We start from the raw sequence: 21,671 nt of genomic DNA on the forward strand, positions 1-21,671 counted from the left end.
TGCCAAGTCTGTCAGTCTAACACCTTTAAATTATTTCTAGTACTGTGGAAAGTTTGGGGAAAGTCTCTAGAGACATACAGAATGAAGGTCTTTGCTTAAAGCGCTGGACTTGACTCAGGATCAGTGTTCTATTTACATTCTGCCACAGACTTCCGGTGTGACCTGGGGCCAGATTTTCCAAAGAGCTCAGCACACTGCATGCTGAGCTGTTGAAATCTAGCCACTTATTTGATTGCTTAAATGGGAGCTGAGCTCTTTGGAAAGTCTGGGCCCAATTGTGGGTTCTGAGCCCTGTTGAAAAACTGGCCCTTAATCTCTCTGGGCCTCAATTCCTCATCTGTAAAATGAGGAAAATAATATTCCCTTTCTCCCATCTTTGGTCTGTCTTGTCTATTTAGACGGCAAGCTCTTTGGGGCAGGGATTGTCGTTGTGTGTGTGTGTGTGTGTAGTGCCTAACACAACAATCTTGGTTAGGGCCTTTAGGTGCTAGTGTAATACAAATAATAAATAAATAATACTGAGTAAAAATGCTAAGTGTTCAAAAACATATCAATTTTCCTGCAAAAAGCTGGCTGGCAAAGAAAACTGCTAAAAATGCAAGCGAACAACAACAAATCCAAACCTTCCAGTCACAAGGCGGATTGTGTCATGCCAATGTGCACTTCAGGAACTTTGTAACCCCGTTACAATCCTATTAGAAATCTCAGGCCTGAACAAACAGAGCAAAGTCCAAACAAAGCAATAATGCTCGGAGCAAAGGGCAGAAAGCGTATATGTGTGGGGAGAGGGGGGAAAAACATTCTCTTTCAGCAAGAATGTTGCCAATGAGACTGGCCATGGGTTATACGCTGTCAGCATTTGCAAAGGAGCTGCCTGCCTGGATTATCTTCACTGGGATCTTCCTGCCGGTGGTTTTGCTCCTATTGTTGCTCATTGCCTACTTCAGGATCAAGCTGATAGAGGGTGAGTGAGACCCCGGGGATGACATGGGGTGGATAGACAAACCTCCTTGTATAATCAAATACATTTTGCATATACTAAACAACTAACCTTCAGTGAATAGCGGAAGCTGGGAACGGGTGGCAGGGGATGGATCACTTGATGCTTTCCTGCTCTGTTCATTCCCTCTAGGGCAGCTGGCGTTGGCCACTGTTGGAAGACAAAATACTGGGCTAGATGGACCTTTGGTCTGACCCGGTATGGCCATTCTTATGTAAAAAGCAAAACTTGCCAAGCCTTTTGAAGCTGTTGTGCCACATTTAAACTGTTTCTCCAACCAGAAGATGGCTTATAGCCACAGTTCAGGACTTGGACTGAAACTACGTTTAAGCCCCACAGTTTTACTGACTGCGTGAACAGAAGCAGGAAAGAACTACACTCATTTGTATTAGAAGTAACCATACAGGAGAAAATATAGTGCGGCTAAACTACAAATCAGGTTCCTCTGCACCTTTGCTGCTCAAGCTTCAGTGTGAGGTTAATAGTGATTGAGTCTTATGTCTATTTGCTCATTAAGTTGAATGTCTGCACTCCTGAAATAAAATTAAGAGGAGGGTACCTGCCCTTTTTACTGAGTGCATTGGTCAAGCTCCTCATCTGGGTGTCACAGCTTTAGCTGGTCCATAAATCAATTAGAGATCTACATTCAGATTTTTTTTAACCCCTAACTCAGATACCAAAGACTGTGCGTGAGAGTGCGCCCACAAATGTGCGTATATCCACATATTGTAAATGAGGCTCCCGAGTGCTAGAACAATCAAATGGCCCTTGTGCAAGAAAGGCCACGGGACAGCAGGACTGTTGTAGTAAAAGCTTGAATGATAAACATTTTAAAAAGGGACCTCCCACCCTCTCGTGTGTCATTCTGACAAATTATCCATACAAGGAGACCTGCGCTGCATTCCTTCTCAGCTCAGATCAAGGCTGCAGGTCACGACTGAGCCGTAGTGGCAGACTAGTGCAGTGCTGCTTGCACTTCAAACTGCCAGGCTCAAGCCAAAGCTGTTCGGGCCTGATCCAAAGCACATTCAGGCCAATGGACAGAAACTCCTTGATTTCTGTGGGCTTTGGATCAGGCCCTTAGCAAACAGAAAAGAGTAAACTCCTTGGTTGCTTCACAGGGAGTTCTCAGAGACCACAGATTCCATTGGATTCCAGTGTCTAGACTCTATAGGATGCTGTTTTTTGGGCACAATGTATGCCAACACTTACTCACCAAAATTGTCCAATAACACTTTTGCTGCTGCTATCAAAACTGACCAACTGTTTTGCTTTGGTTCTTCCTTGTTCGATTAGGCTGTATAAGGCATGTTAGAATTCAGCTACTGCTGTACTTGAAAAGTCTGTGTTCATTATTTGAGGCAGAATGAGAGAGCACCTTGAATCTGATCAGGAGGATGTGTTAATTGTAAAGGGTGGCTAAGTACAACTGAAAGAGAAACCCTGAAGCAGTCAAAATAGCAATGCCAGATTAGGAACCCGCTCCACACACAGTCTTAGAAGTGCCAGTGAACATCAGACAAACCTACCACAGGCAGCGCTCATTGACTCGGTGCATAGAAGGACACTAGAGGAATTATCCAGACAGTTACTAGCACTGTGCAGTTTGTTTTGAACACATTAATCCCATTAGCACATGCACAACTCCACATTAAACAGATCAAATCTTCTTGACAAAGCGCTAAAATCATCACTACGGAGTAACTGTATCTGATGCCATCTCTTCTGCCTAGAATGGGGTTTTTTTTTTTAATTAATTGAGTTTTGATGTAACTGATATCAGCTGCCTTCGACTGCATGGGAGATGCCAGGTGGCACCATCAGAAGTGCTGTCAATTCTGTGTATCTGAATGAATTAGGGCTCAAAGAAAAGCTAGTTTGTCTGCTGTGGCACAGTCCTTCTCAGACCTCCTCATGAGGCTGTCAGGCCAGGCGGCTCCTCACTTTAGCTGCTTTCAGCACCACTCCTCTAGAGGAGCTTAAACCTAGTCCTCACATGGAGAGATGTGATGATACACTAGGCCTCACCTCTCAGGATAGGGCATTCGACGCAGACTCAGTACAATTAGCATCCTCTAGGGCACTCCGTGTCAACAACCACAGAGCTGCAGCTCAGAGCATAGTACCCGCCACCGCCCAACCCACCTATGGCCATAGACTCAGAGTGACATGGCCAGCACCCCTGACCACAAGGCTCTGAGTGCTGTAACTGGGGTGCTGCAACTGGAGCCTCATATCCTCGCCGCCCCTTCCAGGGAGCAAGAGGCACCAACTGCCAGAGCTGGGCACCCCACTAGAGACCCTGGGCTAGAACCACAAAAGGGCTTAGATGCCTAACTGCCATGATAGGCTCCTAAGTCCAACATTTTGGTTGCCACGGAGATCCTCAAAATCTTTGCTCAACTGCCACCCTACTGCACTGGTGCCCAAAGTCCCCGAGTCTAGATTTTTGCTACTGAACTGCCCTAGGTGCCTTTGTCTTGCTGGCTGGGCATGTGCATAGTTGCCTCAATCCTGACCTCTCCCAGCAGCTCAATGCCTAACTCACCCCTAAGCACCAGCTAGATGCTCAGACGAGGTGAGCCACCACCTCTCTCACCTGTGGGGCTTTGAGCATGCCTAACTCCTCACAACATGGCTGGGAGGGAGTGAGATGGTGGCCTCCCTTATAAACTTCAGGCCAGGGGTCCAGCTACTCATCCAAGATGTGAGAGACCCTGATTCAACTCCTCCCTCTGCCTGATGTGGAGAAGGGATTTGAACTAGGGTTTCTTACCTCTCAGGTGGATCTCTAACTACTGGGCTAGAGAGTCATTCTTATGGTCTCTCTGGACCAACTAACACTTAATTGTTTAAGTATTTCATACACAGTAGAACTGCTTTAACAGGAGACATTGAAAGTGAGCCATGTCAGAATATCCCATAGCTCCGTTGTTAAGGCACTCCCATGAGAGCAGGGAGACTCCCAGTTCAAATCCCTGCTTTATATCAGGTAGACGGGAGAATTGAACCAGGGTCTCACATGTGAGTCCCCTAACCACTAGGCTAAATGTTATAAGCTAAATGTCATTTCCCTCCCTCCTCCCCCCGGCCCTTTTGTGTGGAGTTAAGCTGAAGTGCTACCACCTTACTTGCAAGGAACGGTTTCAATGCCAGACTCCAGCAGAGGATTCACAGCTGTAGATCCCAGGCAGATATAGGCACCTCTCTCTATCCTGGACTCGGGCACTAACTCCCTGACAGGGGCAGGGCTTAGGACGCACCCTATCCTCAGCATCTGCTCTTGGCTAACTTACGCACCTGCCCACTAAGTATGCTGGCTTTTGTGGATCCCATTCGCAGGCGCCTGTCTTGCCCCAGGCATTGTACAGGAAGCCTAGGCACCTCACTCAGGGTTTGTGGAGTCCACTGAGTGACTAGCTACCGCAATGTTGAGCGCTGCAACCCTGAGTCCCTTTATGGATTTAGCCCTATCAACCCAGCCAGAACATCCCCAGCAGGAAGCAGCCAGATTTCCCAGTCAGCAGCAGGGGCCACCAACTCAGCTACAATTCCCCGACCAGTCCAGGACGAGGAGCAGCCAGGGTAGAGTCTCCTGAGTTATCTGGATGCCAGTCCAAGTAGATGCCAGAGCCCACCGGGGCACAGCAATTCCTCTGTTTCCAAAGCTTGTTCCATGCTGTAGCAGTGTTTCAGGCTTAAGTTCTGGTAATCAGGATGTTTGTTGTAGTCAGTATGTAAATAAGGTGAGACATATTCAAAGATGCAAAATAGGGACATATACCATTTGCTTAACATCTCCAGGTTTCTGAACTTTCGGCCTTAACAAGTGTTATATGTGTGTGTGTGTGTGTGTCTGTGTAAATGCACGAACTGTGTTACCTGCCAAGTTGCTAAAACACTTACTCAAGCAGCCCCTTGTTCAACATGCACTTTTCAGACATTGACCATACCAGTGAAGCCCAGTCTCCTTGCTTAAAATCAGGTTGGTCTTTGCCTCTCTCTGACTAAGAATAATTTATAGCTACCGATAACCTATATACACACAGAAAACCAAACACACACTGTGGTACCAAAACATGACACTATACAGTATCTATCAAAACATGAGGAAGCTGAAGTGTTGAGGTGCTATTAGAAACACCCAATATTACCACAGAGAGCTGATGTAATGGGAGAACAGGAGATGGCCAATGAAGTCCAATTATTGTGAAAGTGAACATTTACATTAGACTTTTCTTGAAATACAAACAAAGGCTCTCTCTTTTAGTAAAGAGCCATCTCAAGGACTGCCTGTGTATTAAATATACCTTAGCAGTGATGAAATACTATTAAGGTAAACCTAGTGCAGCGGTTTCCAATAGCACAATACCTTTTTCCATACTGGGACACCCTCCTTTGACATGTAGCTGGGATGTAGCCAGGATTGCCCCTCCCATTTATCAATATGGGAAGGGCAGGATGATCACAACCCCTCCTAGGCTGAGTCCATGCCATTGTGTTTTTTTAAGTAACATTTTTTCTCTTGGGGGGAGGAGGGGGGAGAAAGACGTGATGTTCAAGGCTGTGTGACTGGTTGCTGAAGGCAGACTTGTTCTTGCTGCCCTAGCCAGTCGTTACGGTACCAGTATCATTACTCTGAGAGTGCTTTGGGATGATCACATCTATGAATGTCTTTATGTAGAACCAGATGTTTAAATGTACTATTAAAGTTTAGGATTTTGTTCACCTTTATGTTTGGATTTTGTTAAGGCAACTGATGCTTCCTAACGTCACTCAGAGCCACACAAGACTAATCAGTGGACTAATTGGCAGAGGAGTTCGCCAAAGGGATCTAGAACCTTTTATTATATATTGCAAATTCAAATCCAAGAAAGATTGTTGTGACTAAAAACCACGGGGCCATCAAATGTTAGGTGAAAAATTCAGTTCAGTTTCAAGCAGACACATGTATATGGTGCCATTTTCAAAAGGGCCTGTTACCAGATCACCTTACCGCATTTTGGCACCCAGTTCTCTGTGCCTCGGTTTCCCATCTCCAGGCGCTAGACACCTCCATTTCCTGCATGCAAGCCAATTCTCAACTCTTCAAATTATTTAGTTCTCTTACCAAATCATAAAGACTACTCCTCTCCCTCTGGGAAAAAACAAGAAGTCCAAAAAACCTCAAAACTTCCATCAACCTCATACTGAATCTTCAGCCTGACTCCAGGCTCAAGAGGCCTTCTGCCTCTCGTGTCAGGGGGTTTTCATACTGCACTTTTCAGTGGCCTTGTAGGGCTTTCCCGTGCCTGGGGTTCCAGTCCAGGGACTCAGTAGTAATCAGAGAAGTTCCACCAACTCAGACCCAGTGCTTCACTTTGCTGGCCACTTCTAATCTAGGCCTGTCTCTAAATCTTTCTCACAGCCCCTTGCTCAGCTCTCTAATAACCCCTTCACAGGGCTTCTCAAATCCAGTCAATCCCTTTTCCTCATGGCTTATCAATTACATTCATATCAGGGTTCCAGCTCTGGGTTTACCAGCACTCCTAGACTCTCCTTCTCAGCTCTTCACAGAGAGACTCCGAAGGACTATGTACCCCTGGCTTACGGCAAGAGAGCCTTCCTGCTCCCAACAGGTACTTCTGAATAGGCTTCCACTTATAGAAGGCCCTACCTCCAGGCTATCATTGTGTGAGCTTGATGATCCAGCCACCAGCACAAGTCCATCACTTGGGGGCTGGATAAGTAGGCACAGGCAGAACTAAGCACAACTCTTTTGAAGGACCAGTCCAACCAGTGACAGGGCCTCAGGCATTCAGGAGGAGCCGGGTGCCTCATTCGTTGAGACCCCTTTGAAAACACCATCCACGATACCAAAACCAGTGTCTACTTATTCAATTTTCGAACACTGTCTTGCACTTTCTTCCACACTGCCCTTCAAGCACAAGAAGGCCTCATTGTCCTCCTTCTAATTCCCCCTTTAAGGTCTCCTTTGTGCGAGGCCTCAGAAAACTCAGCAATGGTTAGGCAGCTTGTGCGCTGTGACCAGTTTTTTATGCTAATCAGTTTTGTCTCATTGTTACTTTGTTCTCCCTGTTTGTCAGCTGTAGCCCTCTATTGGATCTTCCCTTAGACTGGATTGTAGGCTCCATGGGGAAGGGACTGTCTTTTTGTTCTGTGCTTATACAGCACCTAGCATAATAGGGCTCTGGCCAGTGATTGGGGCCCCTAGGTACTATCAAAACACAAAATAAAATATCACCATTAGCACAACTGGCCAAGGACTCAGAGACTGATCTAAAGCCCAGTAAAGTAAATAGGAGACTTTCCTTTTACTTCATTAAGTTTTGTATCAGGCCTTCAATGGGCATGTAGTCTTAACTACCTTCTAATGCCCAGAAGAGGTTCCTCCAACAATGTTGATAAGCTTACCCTACTGTTACCTTTTCTGTGTAACAAGTTCAGAGCTGCTAATTAACACGACTGTTTCTGCTTTTCAGTTAATGAGGAATTGGCCATGGGCAATGATCCCACAGATGCCATCCTGAACTTCCACATCCGGTACCAGAAACTGAGATCTGAAAGAAAGAGATTAACCAAAAGAACATAATGACGTTTAACGGACGTTCGCCTCAGAAAACAAGTTCGACACTAGCAAGCAACTCAGGAGGTTTAAAAATAACCTGCTGTATTATAAAAGTCATGGGGGAAACAAAATGGTGGGAAGTTAGTGCAGGACTGTACAAATGAAACCATCTTAAAAGGCCTTGTAACAGTTTTGCTATCTCTATATGATACCTAGTAAGCAACACTTTCCTGAACTCGTCAGCACCTGTGACTTAATGCAATGTACTTTATCGGCTGGTTTCTGAGACCAGGCATTTGGGAAAAAACCTCATTGCTCACTATTCCTTAAGTGCTTATATAAAGTCGAAATAGCTCTAGGAGTCTTCATGTGACAGCAGAAGACTACGTAGGTCTATGAATCAGCAGCAGTCTTGCTGAGTCACAGGTGTACGAACAGCAGGTTAACATGAATTAAATTTTTTTTTAAACATAAATATTGACAAAAGCATGCTCTCTGAACTGATGAGAAACTACAGAAAAACTTGAAAAGTGAAAGACAAAAGTGATGGAAGGAAAAAAAAGGATTTCTTCATTTATTTTTCCTATTTCATATTTTATTAAACTCACCTCCAGTTCATACTGTATTATATTCTGTTTGTGAGGCAGAGTATTCAAGTTGGTACATCTGCCACCAAACCAAATACCAAACCATGGAAAGAAGCAACAAATATATTTTTAAAGGGTCTGAGTTATTTTAGTTTGGAAACACACAGAACTCCTCTTATAATACTTAAATAAGGGAATGATTTTTTAAACTAACAGGTGTAATAATGTTGTGAAATTCTTTCTCCATGTTTTTTCATTAGTTGGAAACAAATTATAAATATGGCTTCATTGCCATGTGTCTGAAACAGATCACCTTACAAGAATGTACCAGTGGCCATTATTAGAAGAAAGCAACAAGAAGCCAAATAGCACTCAACTTTACCATGCGCAAAGTCTTCTTGGTATTAGAATTTAATCTCATTCCTCTTGCTTCAAATTCATGACAAATGGCATTATTTTACATTTGCACACAGTTGTATCATAGTGCATATGCAGACGGGGGCTGAATTAAGGCTGCATAGGCAATGTTCATACTGGCATTTCCTAACTTGGGCACGTTCGACTTTGTAACCTTTTAATTCTTAACTTTGTATTGAAAATAACCATAACTAATATTAAATAAAGGGTTTTTTTTGTTTGGGAATTTAAATTGGGACTGAAGCAAGAATTATATCACTATTCAGATCAAGCCTCAAAAGTGGAATATTACGAGTGGCGACTACATATATTGATACATTTTCTAATGTCTTGTAAACCTGATAAAATGCAAGAAGTTTATCCAGCTTTATTTCAGAACAGGCTATTTACTTTTATAGTCTCAGTAGAATGTGGACTAGATCCATTGAATGTCAAACAATCTTTGTGTAACTGTAGAGAATCCAAACTTCATGTTACTTTTTTGTAAACTCTACCAATTTAATATGCAATTTCTTCATTCAGTTAATAAAATAATTTTACTGGTTAACACAGAGTTATGTTAAATGGTTCTCATATTGTGTACAAGATAAATTGGCCCCCATCTGCACATCGCATAAATATTTGTAAACACATTTCTGGTTATGTGTTTCTGGTAAACACATCATATGGTTAAATAATGGAATTCTCTGATGCCTGTTTAATACACCTTAAATATTTTGCATGGTGATAGAGGCTGTGAAAAAAATCCTGAAAATGTACATCCTCCTCACCCCAGTAACCTCCAGTAGATATTGCAGATTTTCAGTGAAGCACCAGTATTTCCATAGGTCATGCTTAGTATTAACATGTAACCATTTAGGGCAGGACTATTGGCTCAGTGGGAGCAGGGTTAGACCAATGCTGATAGATACGAAGGGTAAGATTTGCAAAAGCTAAGTGAGCTTTCATTAGCTATAGCTAGGCTTGGAGGAATTAATTTTTTTATATACGACTTCAACGGATAATATTGATGTTTATTTTTAAGGTTACCCGCCCTCTTTTTTTATTACCAATTTAAATAATTTTCACAATTGCACAAAATCACAGCTTTTAAGCATTCCCCCCCCCCCCAATTTTTATTTATTTAAATTTTCAAAGTTGTGGGAAATTATTGTGGGGAGATCAGACAACAGGGCTGATCAGAGAGTAATGGTGATTCTGGTCCCCTTGAATTTGAGGACAACATGGACAATCATAGTTTGTACTAACGAGTCTTCACACAACTCCACAGACCAAATTAGAATGTTGAAGGGTGCATGAGAATTTGTTTAAAGTGGATGAGCACCAACTTGCACACTCTCTTGGTCAACAAGACCATTTCCAGTAGCAAGGTAAACCAACACAATTGAAGGACTTGCTGGCTGCAGCTTTATTTTCAGAGTAATGGTCTCTTAGGCCAATTACCCAGGCTGACAAGCCTGGTCCACCCAGCCAGAGCTCCATTAGCCTGGGTGTTTTGGAATGAATCCCTGTAAGCCTTCCTGGCTACCATAGCATCCCAGAGAACAAAGCTCACCACCATACTTTGCCCTACAGCGCAATCTCCTACTGGCCCCATTTCCACCATCCCACCAAGGGGAGGAGGAGAGGTCAGACTCAGAGGAGGCAGGTGAGACAATAATTATTTCATGTCAGTAGACACCCATTTCAAAAACAGTTTTTATCACCATTAAAAATCAAACTGTCAACATCGCATGTCAAAACATACAAAGTAAATACCCTTAAATCAAACTCTAGTTAAAGTTTTCAAGCAACGTTTTTCTTACTTGGCCTAGCTCGGTCTTACTTGGGCCGTCCATGTGCACAGTGAAATCGATGTTTATTGACTGTTTATCAAGAAGAATCTAATTCTTCCAAGTCGAAATCTAGCTGTTACCTTGATGAACAAACGTATATCCTGTATAAAATTAGTGGTAAAGAATTATACTGATCCTTATGAAGGCAGCATGTTGACAAGGCACGTCTGGCATGTTTTTATTAAGTCCAGACAGAGCATCTTGAAACTCCTGAAGAATTTAAGTTAGAATGAGAGACAGAGGAGGCAGTGATGGAGCTACAGATTTCTCTGGCAACTGAATGGGCTTGGAACTTATCTTAGGGGATGATTACATTGCAAATTGATGCTCATGGCTGGCCCTTTCCAGCTGATTCAGGCTCGCGGGGTTGGGTGGCTGTTTAATTATTTGGGCTTGGGCTGGAGCTCGGGCTCTGGGACCATGGGCAGAGGGTGAAGCTTCCCCTTGGGTAGGCTAGTCCCCTGCCTCGCCTCTTCTGGCAGAGGCCCCACCCCCACTTACTGCTCCCAGCCCCCCGCGGCCCTGGCCGGGGGGGGGGGGGCTGAAAGCTCAGTCGGGGCCATAGGGGAGCTGAGAGCTCGGCCCCAGTTGTGGTTGAGCTCTCAGCCTCATCTGGGAGCACAGCAGAGCTCTCTGCCCCGGCTGGAGCTTGGAGCCCCTTCCCCGTTCTGCCCCTTCCACCTATGACCACACCCATGGCCCCACCCCATTCCACCCCCACTCCATCTCTTCCCTCTGAGGCCCTGCCCCCTGCTGCTTCCTCCCCGCTTCCCCTCGCTGAAGCCCCAAGACTGGAAAAGCTCTGGGGCTGTGGTGGGAGCAAGAGCTCTTCCAGCCCTGGGGCTGTGGCAGTGGTGCTGAAACAGTTTTTGGAGTGGGGGTGTTACGAGTTCCACATTTTGGGATCTTTTATCATGCAAACCTCACAAATCTAGTGAAAAACCACAGGTGCTTCAGAAAAACCCCTCTTCCAACTTATTGTTTGCACGTAAAATCCTCAAAGACTTCCCTTAAATGCAAACCTCTCCATTTTGACCCACTTTTCAGCTCACCTTGCTGCTTCTTGGCTGACAAGCCTTTCCAGTTTATTATGCTCATTTCTTCTATTCCATCCTGGGCTGCAGTTAATGAAAAGTCTTTTCTATTATTTAAGTGACAGAGTATCTCCATTATCTTTGCAGGAAAGGGAGATATTAGATAGTTTGCCAGTTTTCAGCATATTGTGACAAGTAATTAAAAACACTTAAGTGCTTTATATTGTTTGATGTTAAAATATAAGTTAACGTACCAGTTATTGGTGACTTACATTATCCAGCTTGTAATAGGTAAGGACTGATCCTGCCTCATTCCCCCACCACCATATTCTCTACCAACAATGAGCCCCAAAAGCAGTGGAAATGCTGTGGTCCCACTGGAGATGGGTGGGACACTAGTTGGCCATGAGTCCACATGGGGAATACTACATCCTAGGTGCACATCAGGGCATTGTTTTGTTCCACTGCTTTGAGCCAAGGTTACTGTTGAGGGGGGAGGGGCATAGTGCAAGGATAGGGGCCACACCCTTAATCATATCAAAGTACAAGCTTTTTGTCATATTCCAAGACCCTTCAAACTCTCCCTCCCTACTTATTTTGTTCTTTTAGTGTTGCCACATTGTCGGAACTCTAGTAATATAAATACTTAGCAGTGATAAGAATTTTCACAGACAACTTGAGGTGAAAACGTGATGGATTGACCAAAATTTTGAAGCCTGTCTTTGTCAAACCCAAATTAAATTAATGAGCTGCAGTGTATTGTCTTTTTAAAGGAACAATGAACTTCACTTCTGTGAATGTTCCAGGACTCATCTCTGGGGAACCAAAGCAAGGTTTGGACTGGCAGAGTCCTGAAGAGTTTGCTGGAAAGATAAACAAGCTGGCGTGTCAGGGAGTTGTCACACAGCTTAGCAGTAGCAAAATTCTCATTTGTTGTGGCTGAGAGGGGTAACAGTAGCTCACTATTCTGGGAACCTCAGCAGACTGTCACATTGACAGGTGATTTAGGGGAAATTTGGGAATGGGATGGTGTGGGGGTCACTTTCCAAAAAGTAACTGGGCAGGTGAAGCAAGGGTATGACCTGCATACTTGTCTGCTGGCTGTTGGTGTCAGGGCTGTAAGCGACAGCAGCACAGCATTTAAGGCACCCAAAGTTGCAGGGCAGGCAGTGATACAACTGCTTACTGGTCTGGGTTTAAACCCCAACACATCAGAGAGGTGCCAGTTAAAGACATGAAAGTCACTGGCACTGTAATAGAAGGAAGAAAAGCTGGAATATTGAGTAATATGGTCTCAAGTCAGACAGCAATGAAGCCTCCAACTAATTACTTTTGAAGGCTCCCTATTTTTTATACCTAATAAGGTCTCAAGAGTTCCAGATATTTCCCAGTTGGTTTGCTCACTTTAAAACAGCCAGCATCTTCCAAGTGTTTGTATGTCCAACTAAGTGCCACAAATACTGTGCATTTTATAACAAAAATAAGAAAAATGACATGTAGAGAATAAACAAACTTTATTTTATAACAGTATTACAGAAAGCAAAATATCACTTAATACAACTTCAAGCTGCTATAAATCTAATTTGGCATCTTAACTATACACAGTGTCAACAGCAAAGAAATTGACATAGTTAACAGGTTTCTATATAGGTTTTCCCCAGTGGCAGCCTCAACAAATGGCGTTGCTTTTTTATTACCTACAAGAATGGACCCACACCTTTCCCTTAGTATCCTAAAAACCTGTATTGATCATTAAACTATCTGAAACACACCTGCTCAACATCAGAAACGTCAGTTCTAACATGTAGACAATGAGGTTTAATAGAAAGCAAGCATTCTACACACGTACGTGATAGGGAAGTGCTGAAGTCTGGAAATGTTAAGAAAAAAGCACTAATTTTTAAGCTGCCTGGGTCACCTTTTATTGGAAGGGGAGAAAGCATTTTTTTCCATCCTTCCTTATCTGGAATGTTGTAGACAGCAAAATGTCTGTGAAAGAGCTGAGCATTGGCACTGCAGTGCAAAGGTATCTAAAACACAGTGCTCAGTCAGAAGAAACCCATTTATAACTCTTGCTCTTCTATAGACTACCAGCACCTGTGCCCCACAGAAAGGAGACCACCCTCAGAATAGAAAGAGTTATAAGGTGTTAGAAAAAAAAAATCCATCCAGTCAAAGCAAAATTCTCATTTTTTTTTTCAAATTGTATGAAATGTTTTGTTTTTACCAACCTCCCTCCCTATTTTTATGTTATCTGATAAACCTGAATAAGCTGAGAAAAATCTGTAAATTACTCCAGTAACAGACTTGAGTTGAAATATTTGGAAAAAACTACTTCTAAATCCGTCAAAGATTCTCCTTTCTGCACAACTTCACCTATTCCAGTGAACAGTGCTATCAGAATACTTTTTGTTCACTCGCATATGATCAAGAATCATTTATAAAAATGGCAGGTAGTTGTGCAAATAAATCAACCCCCCTAAAACCTCAAAAAAGTTAAGAATGTTAAGAAGTGGTAATAAAAATAAACAAGAAAGATGTAAGGGAACTATATAGACCAGGGTAGTTAAGGTAGTGTTTGGCGTTGGCATTTCAACCTTGAGTGTCTGGTCACTGTTGCTAGACCTGGTGAATTCAATGCAGTAGTGGTGGTGTCACCAACCTGGAATGGTCAAAGTTCTTCGTGGTCATGAAGTGGGTGGGTTTTTTTTCCCCCTCTAAAAAAAGAAAGTAAGTTTATGTAAATATTCATGAAGAAGACAGTCTTAAAATACAGTATCACCTATAAGAACGGCCATACTGGGTCAGACCAAAGATCCATCCAGCCCAGTATCTTGTCTTCTGACACTGGCCAGTGCGATGTGCTTCAGAGGGAATGAACAGAACAGGTAATCATCAAGTCATCCATCCCCTGTTGCCCATTCCCAGCTTCTGGCAAACAGAGGGTAGGAGAGTCCAGAGGTTGTTTTCCCATGCAGATCTTTCATTTCAGCAAAACTTCATGAGTGATACAAGAGCGCCCTCCTCCCCAATCATGGGATAAATTGTTTAGTGTGTGGTCATATCTTGCTGCACTACACTTGCTGTTTCCTGCAAATCCCTCCACCAATTCCCTTGAGGTTTAATAGTTTGTCTCTCAGGGCCTGTCTATACTACTGCGGAAAGTCAACCTAAGTTCCGCTACTTTGCTGAGTTGACATAGCTTAGATTTACTTACTGCGGTGTCTACACTGCGCTGCCTTGATGGGAGATGCTCTCCCATTGACTTCCCTTACTCTTCTGGGACTGATAGATTACTGGAGTTGACCGAAGAGCGCTCTGCGATCAATTTAGCAGGTCTTCACTAGACCTGCTTAATCAACACCCGCTACATCAATTGCAGCAGCACCGATCTACCGGTAAGCATAGACTGGACCTCAGTCTGTTGCAGCTCATAGTATTTTCTCTCTTTGTGACATTTAATAGTGCTTTTAAAAGTCTGCTGAAATTTTTATTCTACAATTTACTAGACAAATTTATGTTTTCAATGAATAAGTTCTAGTTATCCAGGTGTGGTGTTTTGCATCTCTATCAGCAAATGCAAGAGTATAATTCTTCTCCAATCATAGCCAGGACAGAGCCTTGACTGGTCTAGGTACAAATAATCAAGACTGGATGCCTTTCTGCAAGGTATGCTTTAGTTAAACACAAGTTACTGGGATCGTAGAGTGGTAACTAGGTGAAAATAAATGGCCAGTGATATATAGGAAGTCAGAATAAATGATCTAATAGTCCCTTCTAGCCTTAAAATCTATGCATGGAAATATGTAAAAATGAAAGCTGGGAAGATGACTTATTTAGAACTCCTTCACATTGGTCCCATCCGACTCCCATATAATCCTTTCAGAGCAACAGCTATGATGGAATTGCTGAACTCATTCTGTAGCATGCAAGCACCCTCTGAAACGTTGCAAAACACTACTTTGTAACTACCAGTGACAGTTTTATACATGCACAATGTATGTCACCCCTTTCCAAAATTCATAGTGATCTTAATAGGCACAAAGGACTCTGCTGATTTGCTTGCAGGATTTTCTCTTCCTTTATGCTGAACTTTGACAAAAGATTTTACTACTTTCTCTTCTCAATGAAAATCAATTTCACAGCTGGTCACCACTTCACTTCCTTTCAGTGGAATCACAGCGCAGCCCCCTCACGTCAAGATAATTTCCTCTTTCCACAACGCATACCCAGGAGAATCTCACAAGGAAAACTGTTACTTTTTCTTCTTATGCTGGGTCATTCATTGGCAAGGTATATTGCTCGGATTTTGGTAACACCCAACACTTGCTAAAAACTGTTTGAACACATCAAAAGTTGCAGTCCTTGCCCCAAAGACCTTTACATCTACACAGACAACATAAAACAAACAATAATAAAATCACTCGATAAACTTGGCAAGGGGCTAGAAAACCGTAGTTTCCATGTGGATCAGATTACTTGGGGAATACCTCACCTTTTGAATTCAGTGTTTGTGCAATGTAGGTGGTCTAACACCTGCCACCTCTTGTCCTTCTACTCTAGTGGTTCTCAACCCCTGGCCTGTTTGCACACAGCTGTGGCCTATGCGACATCTTCAGGGCCATAGAGATAGTATATATATTGTGTGGATGAAGCTCACATAACACACAAAGTTGCACATGCAGCCCACAATGGTAAATAGGTTGAGAACCACTGTTCTACTCAGATTTAGCTATACATTTCTACTCACAGCAAGTCTGTAACAGTTTCCACCCAGAGGCTTAAGAAAGAACATAAAAAGCAATATCCTTTCGAACTGAAAGAGGTAATATTTCTTATGCTTAACTGTTAGAAAAGGGGACAGGATATGGTTAAAATCCAGATAATTAAAACTGTATTCCTACAACAAAGAAATGCCACCGCAACTCAAACTAGCATTCTTTCATGCAAAAGAAATATAATACGGCTCACTGGCTTCCTTTAACTGCTAAGGGAAATAAATGTAAACACAAACTGATACCAATTTTTAGATCTGTTCTGTTACTGTTTGACCAGCCCAATCAATAGCTTTTCCTCTGAACTGAATTTAGAGCTACCGAAAGATATCAAATTAACAGCAGTAAAAATCACAGTCCTATTAGATCAGCCAGTGTGGCAAGCTTCCTGCACCCCAATCTGCTATGGTGTCTCAACCCTGACACAGAATTGATCAGATAGCACGTTCAACTCAGTCCTCATTCTAGCATTTCTGCTGAAACTGCCAAGTATATTGGTGGCTTTTGTGACATCTCTATACATTAGGAAATGAATGGACACTACAAATGTACTGTCTGCCCTTACAAATATGAACAGTGAGCACCTTTGCACCAGTGTGGCTCTTCCTGGTTATTAGAGCAAACTTTTTACAACAGAAGTTGATTCCCCATTAATAAAAGATCATAAAATGGTAGATTCTTTTCGAAGACTAACTACATATACACATACAGACAAATGTGAGTGGGGCCATGTTTTCCATCACTTTCCCATTACCACAGTTGATAAGGGGAGTAGGCTACTGAGATGCAAGACTAAATTTTGTATCTGACACACTTAGGTGAATCAAGAGTACCTCTTCTGAAGTTATTTTGGATTTACATTAGTTATATTGCTGCCCTGGATTTGAATGTGATTAAGCTAATTACAACCATATTATGTGCATTCAGCTACCCTGAATTAATGAAATAAAACATCACATAGTTAAGGATTAATTTGAAGATAGGCTTTCAAAGCAAGGTCGAAACTAGCTACCGTTTCTGCTAGTCAGAATGGGAAAAGTTGACAGACAAGTAAACATCTGAGGGTATCTCTATACTGGCAGAGTTACAGCACCGCTCAGAGTGTGCTGAAGGGAAACCGCTGTTGTGTTTTCACACAGTCAGCTGCCGGCGCAATAGTGTGTTCATACTTGCGACACTTGCAGTGGTATTCAGAGTGGTGCACTCTGGGCAGCTATCTCAGAGAATCTCTTCCTCTTCTGCCACTAAGAGTTGTGGGAAGGCAGAGGGGGTTGCAGGGCATCCTGAGTCCTGTCCCAATGCCCCATGATGCATTGCTTCACATCCCAGCAACCCCTGTGCTTCTGTCCACATTTGACACAATCTTTCAACGGTTTGTGTACTGCACACTCTGCCTCTTTGGTCTGCAGGAATGGATCCTGCACTGTTGACCAATATGCTGCTTGCTCTCACTCACACATCACGAGTGGCAGTGAAGTTATTCCTTAAACTATAAAGGCAAGAGCAGTTTGACATTGATATCGCCATGCATACTAGCTACAACACTAGATTGCTTGTGGCATTCACAGAGGTGCTGACCACAGTGGAACGCCGCTTTTGGGCTCAGGAAACTAGCACTGAGTGGTGGGATCACATCATCATGGACGTCTGGGATGAAGAGCAGTGGCTGCAGAACTTTCGGATGAAGAAAGCCACATTCATGGGACTGTGTGATGAGCTTGCCCCAGCCCTGTGGTGCAAGGACATGAGAAGAGAGCTGCCCTGCCATTGGAGAAGCATGTGGCAATTGCACTGTGGAAGCTGGCTACTCCAGATTGCTACCGATCGGTCGCTAACCAGTTTGGAGTGGGAAAAATTGACCGTTGGACTCGTGTTGATGGAAGCATGCAGGGCCATTAATCGCATCCTGCTCCAAAAGACTGACTCTGGGCAATGTGCATGACACTGTGGATGGCTTTTTCCACAAATGGGCTTCCCTAACTGTGGAGGGGTGATAGAGGGCACGCATATTCCAATTCTGGCACCAGACCACCTAGCCACAAAGTACATTAATCGGAAGGGGTATTTCTCAAGGGTTTTCCAGGCGCTTGTGGATCACTGTGGGCATTTCACGGACATTAACACAGGCATGACGCACGCATCTTTTGGAACACTGGCCTGTTCAGGAAGCTGCAAGCAGAGACTTTCTTCCCGGACCAGAAGATCACCGTAGGGGAACTCAAAATGCCCACTGTGATCCTGGGAGGCCCTGCCTACCCTTAAGTGCCGTGGCTTATGAAGCCATACAAGGGGCACCTTGAAAGCAGCAAGGAGCGGATCGACATCAGGCTGAGCAAGTGCAGAATGACTGTGGAGTGTGCATTTGGCTGTTTAAAAGCCTGCTGGCGCTGCCTATAGGAGGCGGGACCTGGCCGATGACAATATTCCTATGTTTATAGCCGTGTGCCGTACATTCCATAATATTTGTGAAGGGAAGGGTAAATGCTTCACCCAGGGCTGGACAGTTGAATTTAGCGCCAGGAGGCTGAATATGAAGAGCCAGAGACCAGGGCTATTAGAGGGGCGCAGTGCAGGGCCATAAGGATCAGGGATGTCTTGAAGCAGCAATTTGAAGCTGAATATTTGTTGCTATGCTCAGGAGTGCAGTGCTTGTAATGCTCGGAGGGGACTGTGATTGGTGCAAATAATGCACTAAGAAGGTTTAAGGAAATTACCTGTTCCTTTGCAGGGCTCTGTTTGCTTTCAATTAATGGAATAAAGTTTGCTTGCAGACCAAAACAATTATTTTATTAAAAAACACCAACCAGAGGAGAGAGAGAGAGAAACAAAAAACCACAGCACTGAGGGGGATGAGGGAAGGGAGGGTCCCAGGAGGTGGTGGGGTCCCGGGATGGTTAAAGATTTGTGTATGTCCAGGTATCATATCCAACCTTCTCCTCTGGAGTACAATGCAGCGGGTACCGTACTTCATCAGGGCTAAACTGCAGAGTGATGGGTGTTGAGTGCAGTGGGTACTGGGAGTTCGCAGGGCTGGACTGTGATGGGGGAGGAATGGAATGCTGCGGGTACAGACTGGAGCCAGGAGATTGATAAGAGTGTGCTGGCAGTGTCTGGGGGGCACATGGGAAAGAGTTTTGTGACAGCGGCTGCAGGGGAGGGTGGGCATGGAGCTGCTCAGTTTGCAGTGCTAGTAGCTAGTATGTCCACTCGGCGCTCCATAATGTTTAAGAGTTGCTCCGTGGCTTCGTTCTGGCTCTCCGCATTCACCTTTCAGTCCCTCTTCTCATTGTCCCACCACAAACTGAAGCACTGTATTAGCAACTAATTACTGTATTACTGTAACTGTATTAGCAACTAATTGCCTACAAATTCTCAGTACATCAATACTAACATTTAATTGCCTATACTATCTCATCATACTCACAATGCTCTAAAGCAACAGTGAGAAGGACAAAGTGTCCCTCTCCAGGCCTTATGAAAATAAGCTGGTTATCTTCTAAGCAATTCTGGCCTTGAGCAAGACCATTTATCATGAATTAGTTACTGAGTGGTGTAAATGGCCCTCATCTTTGCCCAGGATTATCGACTAATCCACCTGGTTTTGGCCCACATTGCTTCACTCCTTAACAAGAACAGAACACGTAGTACCACATTTCGTCTTGTACCTCACATGTATTTTGAATGGCACAAAAACACGTTGGGACTGTAAATTAAAACATTGGAGCATCCAGTAAGATATTATCATGGTTATTATAACAATATGAAATTCAATCAAAATAAAGAAAGCATTCTATATATTCCGTTCTTCAATCAATCCTACATGTAGTCAACAATAATTCATAGAATCATAGAATATCAGGGTTGGAAGGGATTTCAGGAGGTCATCTAGTCCAACCCCCTGCTCAAAGCAGGACCAATTCCCAACTAAATCATCCCAGCCAGGGCTCTGTCAAGCCTGACCTTAAAAACCTCAAAGGAAGGAGATTCCACACCTCCCTAGGTAACCCATTCCAGTGCTTCACCACCCTCCTAGTGAAAGTTTTTCCTAATATCCAACCTAAACCTCCCCCACTGCAACTTGAGACCATTACTCCTTGTTCTGTCATCTGATACCACTGAGAACAGTCTAGATCCATCTTCTTTGGAACCCCCTTTCAAGTAGTTGAAAGCAGCTATCAAATCTCCCCTCATTCTTCTCTTCTGCAGACTAAACAATCCCAGTTCCCTCAGCCTCTCCTCATATGTCATGTGTTTCAGTCCCCTAATCATTTTTGTTGCCCTCCGCTGGACTCTGTCCAATTTTTCCACATCTTTCTTGTAGTGTGGGGCCCAAAACGGGACACAGTACTCCAGATGAGGCCTCACCAATGTCAAATAGAGGGGAATGATCACGTCCCTCGATCTGCTGGCAATGGCCCTATTTATACTGCCCAAAATGCTGTTAGCTTTCTTGGCAACAAGGGTATACTGTTGACTCATATCCAGTTTCTCGTCCACTGTAACCCCTAGGTCTTTTTCTGTAGAACTGCTGCCTAGCCATTCAGTCCCTAGTCTGTAGCAGTGCATGGGATTCTTCTGTCCTAAGTGCAGGACTTGTCTTTGTTGAACAGTTAGTATGACTAAATTAAATTTAAAGAATCTAATATAGCTACTGTTTTAAATAGCCCATTATTTCACTATTAACACTAGATAACCCCTGGGTAAATAGGGAGAATGTAAGAATAACACATTCTCATTTAAAACAGTAACTTCTGCTTTTGGCCCATAATGGTACAGGTCATTTAGTTCTTTTATCACAGTAGTAACAGATTTTCTAGTTTTAAAAATTCAACAGGGATGTGAATTTTTCCAAGTTTTCTTACCACAACAGGAACATACTCTAATCCCAAATGTCCTAACACCAGGATATACAGTAATTTCCCATCTACACAGAGACATTCTGAAATGAGGACAAAACAAATCAGGATTCCTTAAAATACTTCACTCAATGAATAAGTGGCTTAAATACTTTAGCCTCCAAATTGTTGACCCCTGACCTAATCTTGGATTGTTTATAGTTTTGGGTAAAATATAATCTATTTGCCAAGCATGCTTACAGGAATAATAATGGAAGTTATTGAAGCTGTAACAGCAAGTAGGAAAACAGAAATAATAGGGTTGTTAGGATTATATCCTATGTGAGGATTACAGGTAGTTTGTGGTCTAACAAAGTAGGGTGCAGGTGGTGACCCTTGATTGCATATTTTTGCCAACTCATGATGAGAGAACAAACAATTGACCTCAAGTTAACAGGTACACTGCAAGCTTTGAAATTTTAATATAAGGAATTTCGGGACTTTTTATAAATTTTGTTGCTAAGCAGTTAGATTATATTGATGCATGTGATTAACTCTCGTAAATTGCATAGTTACTGGAAGCATAAATATTAGGTAACTGAATGAACCTAATATGGAAA

General features: G+C 43.2%; 1 protein-coding gene and 1 long non-coding RNA gene across 14 annotated transcripts in view; one reads left to right on the forward strand and one right to left on the reverse strand.

Annotated features, from left to right (window-relative positions):
- Positions 1–752: 752 nt before the first annotated feature.
- Positions 753–9,119, forward strand: LOC311518633. The gene is made up of 2 exons (XR_014711057.1): positions 753–964; positions 7,483–9,119. It is a non-coding gene; the product is annotated as an uncharacterized lncRNA (long non-coding RNA).
- A 3,819-nt stretch (positions 9,120–12,938) lies between these two features.
- EPB41L2 (erythrocyte membrane protein band 4.1 like 2) overlaps positions 12,939–21,671 on the reverse strand; it is a 289,024-nt gene continuing 280,291 nt past the window's right edge. For all 13 annotated transcript variants that reach the window (XM_084624357.1, XM_084624353.1, XM_084624364.1 and 10 more), the window contains one exon: positions 12,939–14,158. The gene's annotated coding sequence lies outside the window, so the exon portion shown is untranslated. The remainder of the gene's footprint in view (positions 14,159–21,671) is intronic.

This window comes from Lepidochelys olivacea (genome assembly GCF_965140295.1).
Source record: "Lepidochelys olivacea isolate rLepOli2 genome assembly, chromosome: 3".
NCBI lineage: Eukaryota > Metazoa > Chordata > Testudines > Cheloniidae > Lepidochelys > Lepidochelys olivacea.